This window comes from Danio rerio, chromosome 5 (assembly GCF_049306965.1).
Source record: "Danio rerio strain Tuebingen ecotype United States chromosome 5, GRCz12tu, whole genome shotgun sequence".
Classification (NCBI taxonomy): Eukaryota; Metazoa; Chordata; class Actinopteri; order Cypriniformes; family Danionidae; genus Danio; species Danio rerio.
The window spans coordinates 48,188,428-48,201,104 of record NC_133180.1 but is presented as its reverse complement, the minus strand read 5'-3'; positions in this window follow the sequence as shown (position 1 = coordinate 48,201,104).

The following is a 12,677-nucleotide window of genomic DNA, read 5'->3' as shown; positions in this document are numbered from 1 at the left end:
GTACATACAACGTGCGCAGGACAGGGCCTGAGTCAGGAAAGGTTTACAAATTACATGAAAACAGAAGTCGAAAGTTAGAAATGAAACACTCGAAATTGCATGATACTCTGGAGGAAACTCTGGAGAGCCTGGTGATGTGAACTTAATTGTTTTATACTGAAACTTTCCTTCAATAAGTGCTTCCTTGGTCGTATACATATTTCTTTGCATGTAGAACACACGTCCACCACAAAAGAAAGTAAAAAGAAATCTGCAACTGCGTTAATTGCGTAAAATTTTTTAACAAATTAAATATTTCAAATTAATCGAATACGTTAACGCACTAATTTTGACAGCACTAGTCATTACAAACTGTCCTTGTAAACTACCAAAACCTGTAGACAAAGACAGTAGACACCGAAAATAAATGGTTTAACCCATGCTCTCTATTATGTATGTCCCCGTTTACCTACAAAACCGTCAAATGGTTAATCAACTCATCACACGACCCACTTTCCAATGATTCTCCAGAAAAAAAAATAGAAGTTATAAGATAAATATAGAGGATCATTTTTCTTGTAGCAAACAAGAGGGAAGCTTATTTCCATTCCAAATGGGGATGGAGCTTGAAGCCGGAGGTATTTTGTCACTGTCATAACCAGAAGGAGAATTAATTGTCATCATGGCTCCCCGCAAGCCACCTTGTGGGGTAGAAATGACATTTTTATAACCTCGAGCCCATCAAAAAGCAGCCCGTGGAGCACAACTCGCTTCCCTCGCTCCTTTCAGATACAGATGAATTTGGAGTCAAACCTTTACACTAATTATGTCAGCCCTGCAATTTGAACCGTATACACAATGTGTCAGTAAACCAGGCGTCTTGGGTGTGCGTAGAGTACAGAGATTCAAGTGCTGCAGATCGTCATCTAAGTGCTCATTTCAGACAAAGCAGTCATTAGAATAATTGAACAATTTGGGTGATGTTTGACTTGTGTCTTCCCACAAATGACATTGGCTCCTGTTTGTATATATCAATGTTATTATAGTTTAGCTCCTGAATTATTACACCCCCTATTTATTTACTGCTCTTTAATGGAGAACATTTTTTCAAAACATTTCTAAACATAACAGTTTTAATAACTCAGTTCTAATAACTGATTTATTTTATCTTTGTCATGATGACAATAAATAATATTTACTAGATATTTTTCAAGACACTTCTACACAGCTTAAAGTGACATTTAAAGGCTTAATTAGGTTAATTAGGTTAACTAGGCAGGTTAGGGTAATTAGACAAGTTAGTAGGCTTGTTTGACTTGGCCAAAATCTGCGCAGAATCGATCACCGGTGATCACCGCAAGATGCATGCCGGTTAGAAATGTGTCCGCCTTGCCTTCGCCTCGCTCTGATGTCACGCTGACGTGCGCCGAAAAACTCTCGCGATCGCGAGGCGGGTACCTCGGATGGAGCAGTCGGCCGCAGTTGCTCTCAAAAGACTGCGTTACCAAAAGCATGATGGGAAACGACTGGCTGACGACACAGCTGAATGCTCATTGGATGAGACTGATACATTACACTTTATTATCTTGTTTAACTAAGGTTTATACCTGGACTTGTTGAATACCTTTTTTGTATTTTTCGTTGATAATAAAAAAAAAAGTCATAAAGAGCATTAAATATGGTTATTTATTTAGATTTACACGCAAACAAAAACAAAACACATCTTTGTAAAACATAACGTGACCTATGTAATATAACTAAATGTTACAAATAAATCATTATGTGTGTGTGTGTGCTGTATTTTATTTCTCTCTCAGTTTTAAGTCCTGTTTGTTGTCATTTTCCCTTTTTGTATGTTTGTGTGAATTTTGTATTGTAATTTTTATGCAGCATTATTCCATTAAAGTCAATCCAATATATACATATATTCAGAAATACATAGGTACTTAGACTGTTTTGTCATTATGCCTCATCTTTGTGTGGTCTCATATGAGAAGTGAAAAGGGTGTAGTAAACAAGCTGGAGTAAAAGCAGTTTATATAGACCTAATAATGTCAATATAATTATGTCAATATATTAATTAACCCCCTAAGAATTTATTTGTCAAACAAACATTTGTCATTACTTGTCACTCAAAAGCATCTTGCTATGGCTACTTTATTTATAATGTAGCCAAATTAGGTTTCTTGCTGTATAAGCTGTTTATTTTGTTATTCTTTTAACGTTTGTTGAATATACAGAATTATATTTTTAATACACCCTTTTAGTTAATGAGCTGTTCATCTTCTGTAATTCTGACCATCTTTTTAAAAACAGTGATATTTCTATTGCATCCACTCCCACATTAAAAAATACTAGTGCTTTTGAACCATGTTATAAAATAGCCTATTTAAATTTTATATTCCAGTATCACAACAACTATAAACACAACCCAATACTGAATAAACATGTTAAAAAATGCTATAATATTTACTATAAATCACTATAGTATTTTTTCATGAGGTCATTCGTCTGCGATAAAAAACGCGAACGAGATCTCCGCCACTGGTGACGTTTCCAGGTGGCTAAACAGCGAGATTCGGCAAGTGTCCGACTTCTGATGTAATTTTTGAGCCCTCCTCTTACTGCACACGCCTGCTCTCGTTTACAATGCAGCCAAGGCGAGGCGCACCTCAAACGAGCCTATTGTAAAACAATGGTTTGTTCAGTAGACTACTGAAAATAACAATAGCTTAAAGGGGCTAATCATTTTGTCCCTTAAATGTTTAAAAAAAAAAAAAAAAAAAAAAAAAAAAAAAATATATATATATATATATATATATATATATATATAAACTGCTTTTTTTAGCCAAAATAAAACAAATAAGACTTTCTCCAGAAGGAAAAAAAATATTATCAGACATACTGTGAAAATTTCCTTGCTTAAACATCAATTTAAAAAAAAAATAATAAAAAATTCAAAGGGGGGCTAGTAATTCTGACTTCGACTGGGTATTATATATATATATATATATATATATATATATATATATATATATATATATATATATATATATATATATATATATATATATATTGGGTTACTCGGTGGCTCAGTGGCTAGCACTGTTGCCTAACAGCAAGAGCTGGTTCGAGTCCTGGCTTGAACAGTTGGCATTTGTGTTTCCTCCGGGTGTTCTGGTTTCCCTTACTGTCCAAACACATGCTATAGGTATGCTATATTTTTTTTTTTTTTTTTACAACAAAAATAAAAGCAAGAATGTATAAAATAATGCACTTAACTGTTGTTTCTGGCGTTAAAAGCAGCATACAGGTGTTTGTCCACAAAATGATGAGTGCTTACAGTACTAATAATTTTAATGTCAAAAATTATTTTTAGATTTATTATTTTAAGTTATTTTTTTTTTCTAAATATTTCATCTTGTTTAACAAAGATGATTTGTTTGACCCGTAGTTTTAGTTTTTGTGTTTTAAAATAACATTGGTATAGATCTCATTTCCAACCAGCACAGTGTCATTCATTTGTCCCTAGCATGTTTGTTTATTATTTTACCATTTTTCTTCTCAAGTTGATCTAACCTCACTGTGTGTTTCTTCTTCTCGTCCTTTTATTCATTGTGGCCTTGTCTAACAGACTAAATAATTGAACTTCCTTGCTTCACGTTGTGATAAATTTATGGCCAGCCATGGCTGTAGATTTCCTCTGACTTCTCTCCTCTGGAGATATTTTTTTTTCTTTGGACTTATCTGCGTATCCACACCAAGGTCAAAACAAGCTGATATATTATAAAGATGAATCGTTTCTGCAAAACTGCACTGTTCAGACCTCAGTAACCAGCTCTGTCATAGCGCCAGCATCCCAAAGTCCCCCAGATGGCTATTTCTCAGAGTTCACTTTGTCATCTTAGAATTGTAAGGTTCTATCTGGCATTATTGTCAAACTGAGTCATTCACATATTATTATAATTAATGACAACTTATTTACATTAAGTGATGTTTCTTTTAATAAATTATTTCCATATTAAGACTTTTTATTTAAGAAACAAAATCTGTTTTATTTACAAAGTCGAACTCTAGTTTATCTATAAGGATCTTTCTGTGAGTCAATCAGCATTTTGAAAGCACGCACGAGGACCAGTCAGGATCAGCTTTCTTTGTCATTCTGTCAGACTGCTCTGTTGACAACAGACTGTTTCTTTTCAAAATTAAGAAGAATCCTAAAACTGAAAAGTTGTTTGTAAATGTGATGATATTCTGGCATTGAGATGAAATGTTAAATAAAGCCTTTAAATTTGATATTAAGCCTTGAAGGGCAAAAACTTAATTTAATTTATGTGGCATATAGTCCAATAATTATAATTCCACAAATCATATAAAGCATATTCATCAAATATGACGGTATTAATTATCTATTTGTTTATAAAATTAACATCTACTCTGGATATATAGCACAGCCTTGTATGCTTAATTTGAAGAAGAAAAAATAGGAATCTTAAAACATTAAATAAATGTCTTAAAAAGCAAAAAATATAACTTTCTCAAACATCAACATATTGTTACAGCACCATTTTTTTATTTAAATTATTAGGCAGACTGATTATATTTCTTGAAATATAATGCTATAATGTGCAACAAATATACAAAAACTTATATTTATGTGTACAACTATAATTACACTAATACTGTACTTGAAATATTCAAAGAAATATGTTTATAAAAATTATCTTGAACGTAAGTGCAATGTAAAAGCAATGTATTTACAATGAAAAGAAATAGTAATTACAATGTATAAACGGAGCAAGTGCACACAAAATTTTGAAATTACATATTTTATATAATATATATATATTTTTTTGATAGTCTACTAAACAATTTTTTACATCATTTTACAATAACTTGCCTAATTACCCTAACCTGCCTAGTTAACCTAATTAACCTAGTTAAGCCTTTAAATTTCACTTTAAGCTGGATAGAAGTGTCTTGAAAATATTCTAGTAAAATATTACTTACTGTCACCATGACACACATAAAATAAACCAGTTATTAAATGAGTCATTAAAGCTATGTTTAGAAATGTGTTGAACAAAAATTTTCTCTCCGTTAAACAGAAATTGAGGAAAAAATAAACAGGAGGGATAATAATTCTTACTTCAACTGTATCTCTCTCTCTCTCTCTCTCTCTCTCTCTCTCTCTCTCTCTCTCTCTGTGTGTGTGTGTGTTCAAAACACTAAGTAAACAAACATTTTTTTATTTTAAAATTAGCTCAATTTAGTTGTGCTAAAGGATGAAATTTGCCCATACCTTTTAATTAAACTACTGCAAATTAAGTCATAAATGCCCTCCATTCATTTTATCTTAATTATGTTGTAGTGACTGCCTTGACCTTGCAGCTGACGACATTAAAATATTATGGCACTTTTATTTTAAATTAATATCTAGTGGAAAGGAAATTAAAAGTTAAATGCGGCTTACTTAGCGATTAGCTGTGTAGTGCAGCAGAGCTGGTTACTGTATGTGGTCATGTCCGTGAACCCATAACCTCAATCATTTGGAGTATTCAAGCAATCACTTCAACTTGCACAGTGACTGATGCCTGGGCAAGCAGAGAAGCTTGATGTGTAACAAAAATATACATGGCTGAAAATAATGTTTAATGTGCTCATATAAATGAGTTTGGAACACAGAAAAGGGGTTTTGAAAAATTATTTGTATCCTTACTTCTATTTAAGGAAAGGATAAGCTTAAAATGCAGACCAAATAGTTTTAATGTTAATATATATATATATATATATATATATATATATATATATATATATATATATATATATATATATATATATATATATATATATATATATATATATATATATATATATATATATATATAAATAATGCAAATAACGCAGTTGCAGTTTTCCCTGTTATTCCCTGTTATGTGGCCGACGTGTGTTTAGGGACAGTGCGTGCATAGAGGCGATATAGGCAGGCGCCTTGGGCAGCAAAATAGTGAGCAAACCTCTCTGTCTTTACTTTCATCAGCTACACCAACCCTCTCCCTCACGATCCTCGCTTTTATCAGCTAAAAGGTAACTTTCTTTTTCACTTTTGGTTTGAGGGCAGCGTAATTGTCGTTTGTCTAGAGCAACAGTTCAGCTTGCCGTGGCCCTGCGTGTGTTTAACGTGCAAAGAAATTTGGACAAGACCAAGGTTTCGCTTTTAGAAGGAAAGTGTCAGAATAAAACAATTAATGTCGCATCATCAGGCTATCCTGCATTTCCTTTAGAGTTTCATGCAATTTCAGGTGTTTCATTTCTAATCTTTAGACTTGCACTATAATTCAGCAGTTCACTCTCATTCAGCATATTTTCATTCAGGATGTTTTAATGGAATTTGACACCTCATAGCGAATGGAAAGAAAAACCTCTGCATTTTGGGACTCACGTGATCCTTTAAGGTAATCAAAAATCGCTGCTTAATTGGTAGACTCATAATCAGTATTACCTTATTCTTAAAAGTGGAATATTAGTGTCCATGTAAATGTACTCAGTGAAAATGGCAAATGAAGTCGCAAGCTGTCAAAGACAGCCCTCTTCTCTGCCCTATTCTCTAAGCTGTGTCAATGAGCTTTCACATTTTATAAGTTTCACGTTGCTGTGAGAATCCTTGCTTGTAAAATACAGCCATACTTTAGTGTGTGTAGATTAAGCAAATTTGATGAACGGGATTGTGCGTGATGATAAATCTGAAGGGATCCCTCCCTCGCTCACTGGGTCCACTGTACTGCGCGCACTGTATGTGTGTGTGCATGTAGTCCACATAGAATCCAACATGGAAATCATTTTTGTTCGTTATTGGCCTTGATTGTTTTGAAATTCAAATGGAATTTAATGCCTGTCCTTTTATTTCTGTAATAAATGCGGCATTTCGTGATTCATCATGATTAATTACAAAAAAATTGTGATTAATTACATAATTTTTTAAAATCATTTGACAGCCCCAATATATATATATATATATATATATTATTTTTTTTATAATAATATTATATATTTTTTTCTGTTTTTGAGATTAATACGTTTTTACCTTTGCAACCAAATTCATTGTGCAAGTTTGTTAGAGCTAAAATGTTGGTATTTAAATTTTGTTTAAGATGATGGAATGATAGCTCATATGCTAATATTTAACCTCTCACTTATACGAAAAAGGAAGTAATTTAATAAAATACATTTGTACTGTACACATACATGCATACATACGTACACTTACCGGCCACTTTATTAGGTACTACTGTCCAACTGCTTGTGGGGAAGAAAGATGATTTTGAATGTGGCATGGTTGTTGGAGCAAACAACAGCACCCTTCACAGTGAAAAATGTGTTACAGGTCTAGTACAATTGTCATAAAGATTAATTTATTGAAAAAGGTGTTTTGACTTATTTAAAGTAGGCTTTAGCATATAACAATTTTGTATAAATAAGTTCATACAAAATGCAGCCAATTTATATCACAGAGGTTTGTGATGCAACAGTTACAGTGGAGCATTAATTAAATTCAGAGCGACTGGTCTGAGTATTTCAGAAACTGCTGATCTACTGGGCTTTTCACACCCAACCATCACCAGGGTTTACAGAGAAAGGTCCAAAAAAGGGAAAATATCCAGTGAGCGGCAGTTCTGTGGACTCAAATGCCTTGTTGATGCCTAAGGTCAGAGGAGAATGGCCATACTGGTTAGAGTTGATAGAAAGGCAACAGTAACTCAAATAACCACTCGTTACAACCGAGGTATGCAGAAGAGCATCTCTCAACACACAACATGTCCAACCTTGAGGCGGATGGGCAACAGCAGCAGAAGACCACACCAGGATCCACTCTTGTAAGCTAAGAACAGGAAACTGAGTCTACAATTTGTACAGGCTCACCAAAATTGGACAATACAATATTGGAAAAAAAATTGGCATTGACAACATAAAATTATCCATCCTACCTTGTTTCAATGGTTCAGGGTGGTGGTAATAGTGTAAGGGATATTTTCTTGGCACACTTTGATCCCATTAGCATCAATTGAGCATCTTGTCAATGCCACAGCCAAACTGAGTATTGTTGCTGAACATGTCCTTCTCTTTATGACCAAATCTTCTGATGGTTACTTCCAACAGGATAATGCACCATGTCATAAGGTGAATCTCAGACTGGTTTCTTGAACATGACAATGTCAACATGGACCAAAATCTCTGAAGAATAATCAAGGACCCTGTTGAATCTGCTGTATGCCACAAAGGATTAGGGCAGACCTTAAGGCAAAAGGGGATCTAGCCCAGTACTAGTAGAGTAGTAGAGCAGAGTACTAGAGTTCACCATAGTGGAATGAACCACCAACTAATCCAGCATATGGCAAATTTAGTTTATTCAGTTCACCTATAGCACATGTCTTTGGGCTGTGGGAGAAACTGGATCACATGGAGGAAACCCTTGCAAACACTGGGAGAACATGCAAACTCCACACAGAAATGACAGTTGGTCCAGCCGGGACTTGAACCAGTGACCTTCTTGCTGTGAGGTGGAGTGTGTTTTCTGACACAAAGCATGTGTCACATGGAGAAGCTGAAAATCAATAGTTGGTAAGATTCAGGTATAAAAATAAATAAATAAATAAATAATGCAGTCAAATATAACTGCCTGAGAGAGTGTATCATGTGTGTCACCAAAAATGATGTTTTGAGCTCTATACAAAAGGCACAGCAGTGACTAGCGGGCTAAGAAACTCTGGCAGTCTAATTCAATTTCTTCATTTCTCCACCTGAAAGGCTCAGACTCCCCTTAAGCCAAGTATGAATGGAGAGGCTAGCACTGTGTCCATGCCAGCTACTCTATCATCGCTTGTTTAATGCTGAGAAATATTTGTTCAAAGGCTGCAATTCAGCTCGTATAGCAGTCCACCAACTCGGTTTGATAAACTCTAAAGAGGCAATTAAATGATCTTGATGTGTGTTTCTGGAAAACAAACCCCTGGATGTGAGCAAGTATTACAGTAATGAATTGTTTGAGAGTGTAATGCAATTTGTAAATTATTTCACTGGGGAACGGGGATTGTGGGATTAGACAGAACTGAGAGGAAATGAAGTGGAGAGTAGAAGTCTAATGTCACACACTGAAAGCCTTTACTTTGAGTTATAAAGCTTTGAGTTATAAATCTGGCTCTTGAGTGCTTCAAGGGTGTATTGAATGATTTGATGAACTGGTTTGATGCTAACCTTGGCTGATACTGTTACGTTTTGATTATTGGCATGTCAAGTAAAACGTTTGTTCTTCTCAGTGATGTGGATTTGCTAAGTCTATAAAATCTGTAGAAGTACAGCGATGTTGTTCATTTCATGAAGATAAAAGATCAAATGAATTTCAAAGAATAAGGCATATGGCACAAAAACAGCAAATATAACTACACATTTTAAGAGAGAAGTAGGATAATAAAAAAAACCTTGTTTTTAAATCATCGTAAAATAGCAGAACATTTATTTATTCATTCATTCATTCATTCATTCATTCATTCATTCATTCATTCATTTATTGATTAAAAACAATAATAAAATAAGCTATTAACATTAGATGTTGAATATAGATGATATTTGTTTAAGCTGGTCATTTATTTGGAAAAGAAACAGGTGAATAAATCATTTAATCATTGTATTTTGAATGAATCGCTGAATTGTTTTCTGTAATTATTTGTTCAAGATCAGATTAATTGATGAATAAAACACTGCACTGTTGCTGTCACGATCCCCAGCGATCAAGCCATGCAGATCACTGAATAACTACAAATCTGCTCATTTTAATGAACTACAAATGCCATCATGCAAATTGAGGTATTAAACCCCACGTTGTAGAGTAAAAGCTTCAAGTGATTTGGTGAAGCAGTGAGAGTTTCTGACTAACATGCAGAGATAATGGGTTCAAACCCAGGGTGATGCAGCTATAAATGTTAGGTTTGAAATGCTCTGTTCTTGTAATGTGTTTTGTTTTAACATTGCGTCACCTTGGGATTATAGGATTCTGTTTGCATTCTGAATGATTTTGAGATAATGAGCATTAAAGTTTTTGCATTCCATAGCAAACAGTTTGTGTGTAACATTTTTTTTTTTAAATAAAAACTCCTAAAATCTAAACAACTTATAAAAAAACATCCCATAATGTAAGTTGCCATTTAACAAGAATATGTGAATAACAAAATTTTGACAAAAATGTCAGATAGAACCTTATGATTCTAAGGTGACAATTAGTCATTGCTAGATCAGATACGATTGGTGTCGGAAGTTAACAAGAGTTATTCCTATTTTTTTTATAAAATATACATTTATTGTATTTTATTAACGTCTACCCCACCATAAACCCAATCATCACAGTACTGTAAAAATATAAATTATTGTTATACAGTGTTGAAAAATCTATGCAATATTGATGGCGTATCCGATCTGCAGCTGTATTTTATCTAGACTATACCATAAAACAGTACAATTCATAAAATACTTAAAATCATAATTTCAAGTATTTGTACAAATCGGAATTCCAACCCAAAAGCCATTTGCAGAACAATAACATTGTGCACACATACAGTCCATGGTCCGAGTTTCATTCTGACCCTGTCAGTCAAATGCAGATTCGCCAGGTCTTGAAATGCTTCTGAAATGATTGATGCTTTGAATTTCTTTAGTCATGTGATCAGGTGTTTTGAAATACTTTTATCACATTTCCTGTGTAATTCGAATCATCTTAGTCACATGACCTGGGTGTTTTGGATCATGCTTTGGCGCAGTGTTTCGAAACAGTTGCGCTTTAGGATCTCGACAGTCGACACTGTATCGAAACGTCAGTTATATACATATCAAATCGCAATAAAGGGGAGCTGCTGAAAGGGGCGCCTTGGCCAATGAGCCAACCCCCGGTGCACGGCCCTGCATGTGCATGTGATCATCCTTTCATTATCGCACATGGTGTGTTTTTCACATGCTTTCTTTTGCTTAAAGTTAAAGTATTTTTGTTAATATGGTTTAATTATCATTCTTTAATATAGCATTGTTCTATTATGAGATTAGCCCCCTATGTATGTGTAGTTAAGTGGTTATCTGGGACATTTAGCCAGAACAAATTACTGTACATAGCTTTAGATACATTACATTAATTATTAATTATTATTTTTTTAAATGACAATTTTTTTTTTTTTTTTTTAGGAAATGTTTTGTTAAATAAAATGTATTAGTATGCAGCTATATTTTTCTTGTATTGACACATTTACAATTTGTGGCTAAAAAACAATTATTATTTATGTTTGGTGTGGTCAAAGATAAATTTGGCAAATCCTTCATTTTGAGTTCTGGAAAGTCATGTGAAATAAAAACTAATTGTAATACCACCAGTGGTGGAAAGAGTACTGGAAAAGCACACTTAAGTAAAAGTAGCATTACTTGCCTAAAATGTAATGTGAGTAGAGTAAAAGTACCTGTTGTAAGTATTACTCAAAGTAGGAGTAAAAAGTAGCCCTTTTAAAAGTACTTAAGAGTAGTGAGTAGTGAGTATTATGCTGTTAAAAGTTGACGCATTTACATGTAATTTGTGGATGTGTGTGTGTGTAAACGTAACATTCTGTTGTGCATTTAGTTATTGTCCAGCAGGCACACAATGTCATAAGACGATGTCATTGGACAACCTAACATATTAGGTTAGATTTAGGTTGTGATGTCAGGTGACCAAAATTCAATATCTAGCCAGCGTCTAAGGACAACATTATTTTGATAACCAATAATGACATGAAATGATGTTGATATTTGGTTGATTTTAGGTTGTTAGAAAGTGACCAAAATCTAATGTCTTAAACCAACATCCTATTACCGTCAAATACTGACATTTATTCATCAGTTATTGCAACCAAAGTTCAACGTCTGATAGATGCCATAGTGGTAACGTCGACACAACGTCAAGCTGTAACATCATTAGACGTTGATATTTGGTTGGTTTTAGGTTGAACGTTGGACATTGACATCGGCCTGACATTGAGTTCTGATGTAAACCCGATTTTTAATTCCAAACAAAATGCAGCATCTCCACGACATTAGGGTACAATTTCAGTCTGACAGCATGTTGACATCTTGTGCCTGCTGGGTGTTTAAGGCCATTTAGGTCATCATACAGTAAACATCCTTTATCCTTTCATCAGTGACATGCATCTAAATGAAGGGTGCCCATACTCGGACACTCAGAGGGCCGGTGTCCTGCAAAGTTTAATTCCAATCCCAATTAAACCCACCAGGGCTAGCTAATCAAGCTCTTACTAGGCTTTCTAGAAACATCCGTACAGGTGTGTTGAGGCCAGTTGGTGCTAAAATCTGCAGGACATCGGCCCTCCAGAACCATGTTTGGGCATCACTGATCTTAACAGTCTCTGGGTCAATGCGTGTAAACAATTTTAACATCTTCTTGGACACTTTTAATGCTTCCAAACAGTTTTCTGCAATGTTAAGTGCACGTCTTAAAGTTCATTATGATGCAATTTACCTTCTCTGTGGGATTTGATTGGACAGGAATTACAGGACTGATTTTTTCTAATTCCCATAAACAAGAAAAAATAAAGTAGTAACTGCAGGTTGAAGGAAAGTAGTGGAGTAAAAGTACAGATATAGCACTAAAAATGTACTTAAGGTAAAGTAAA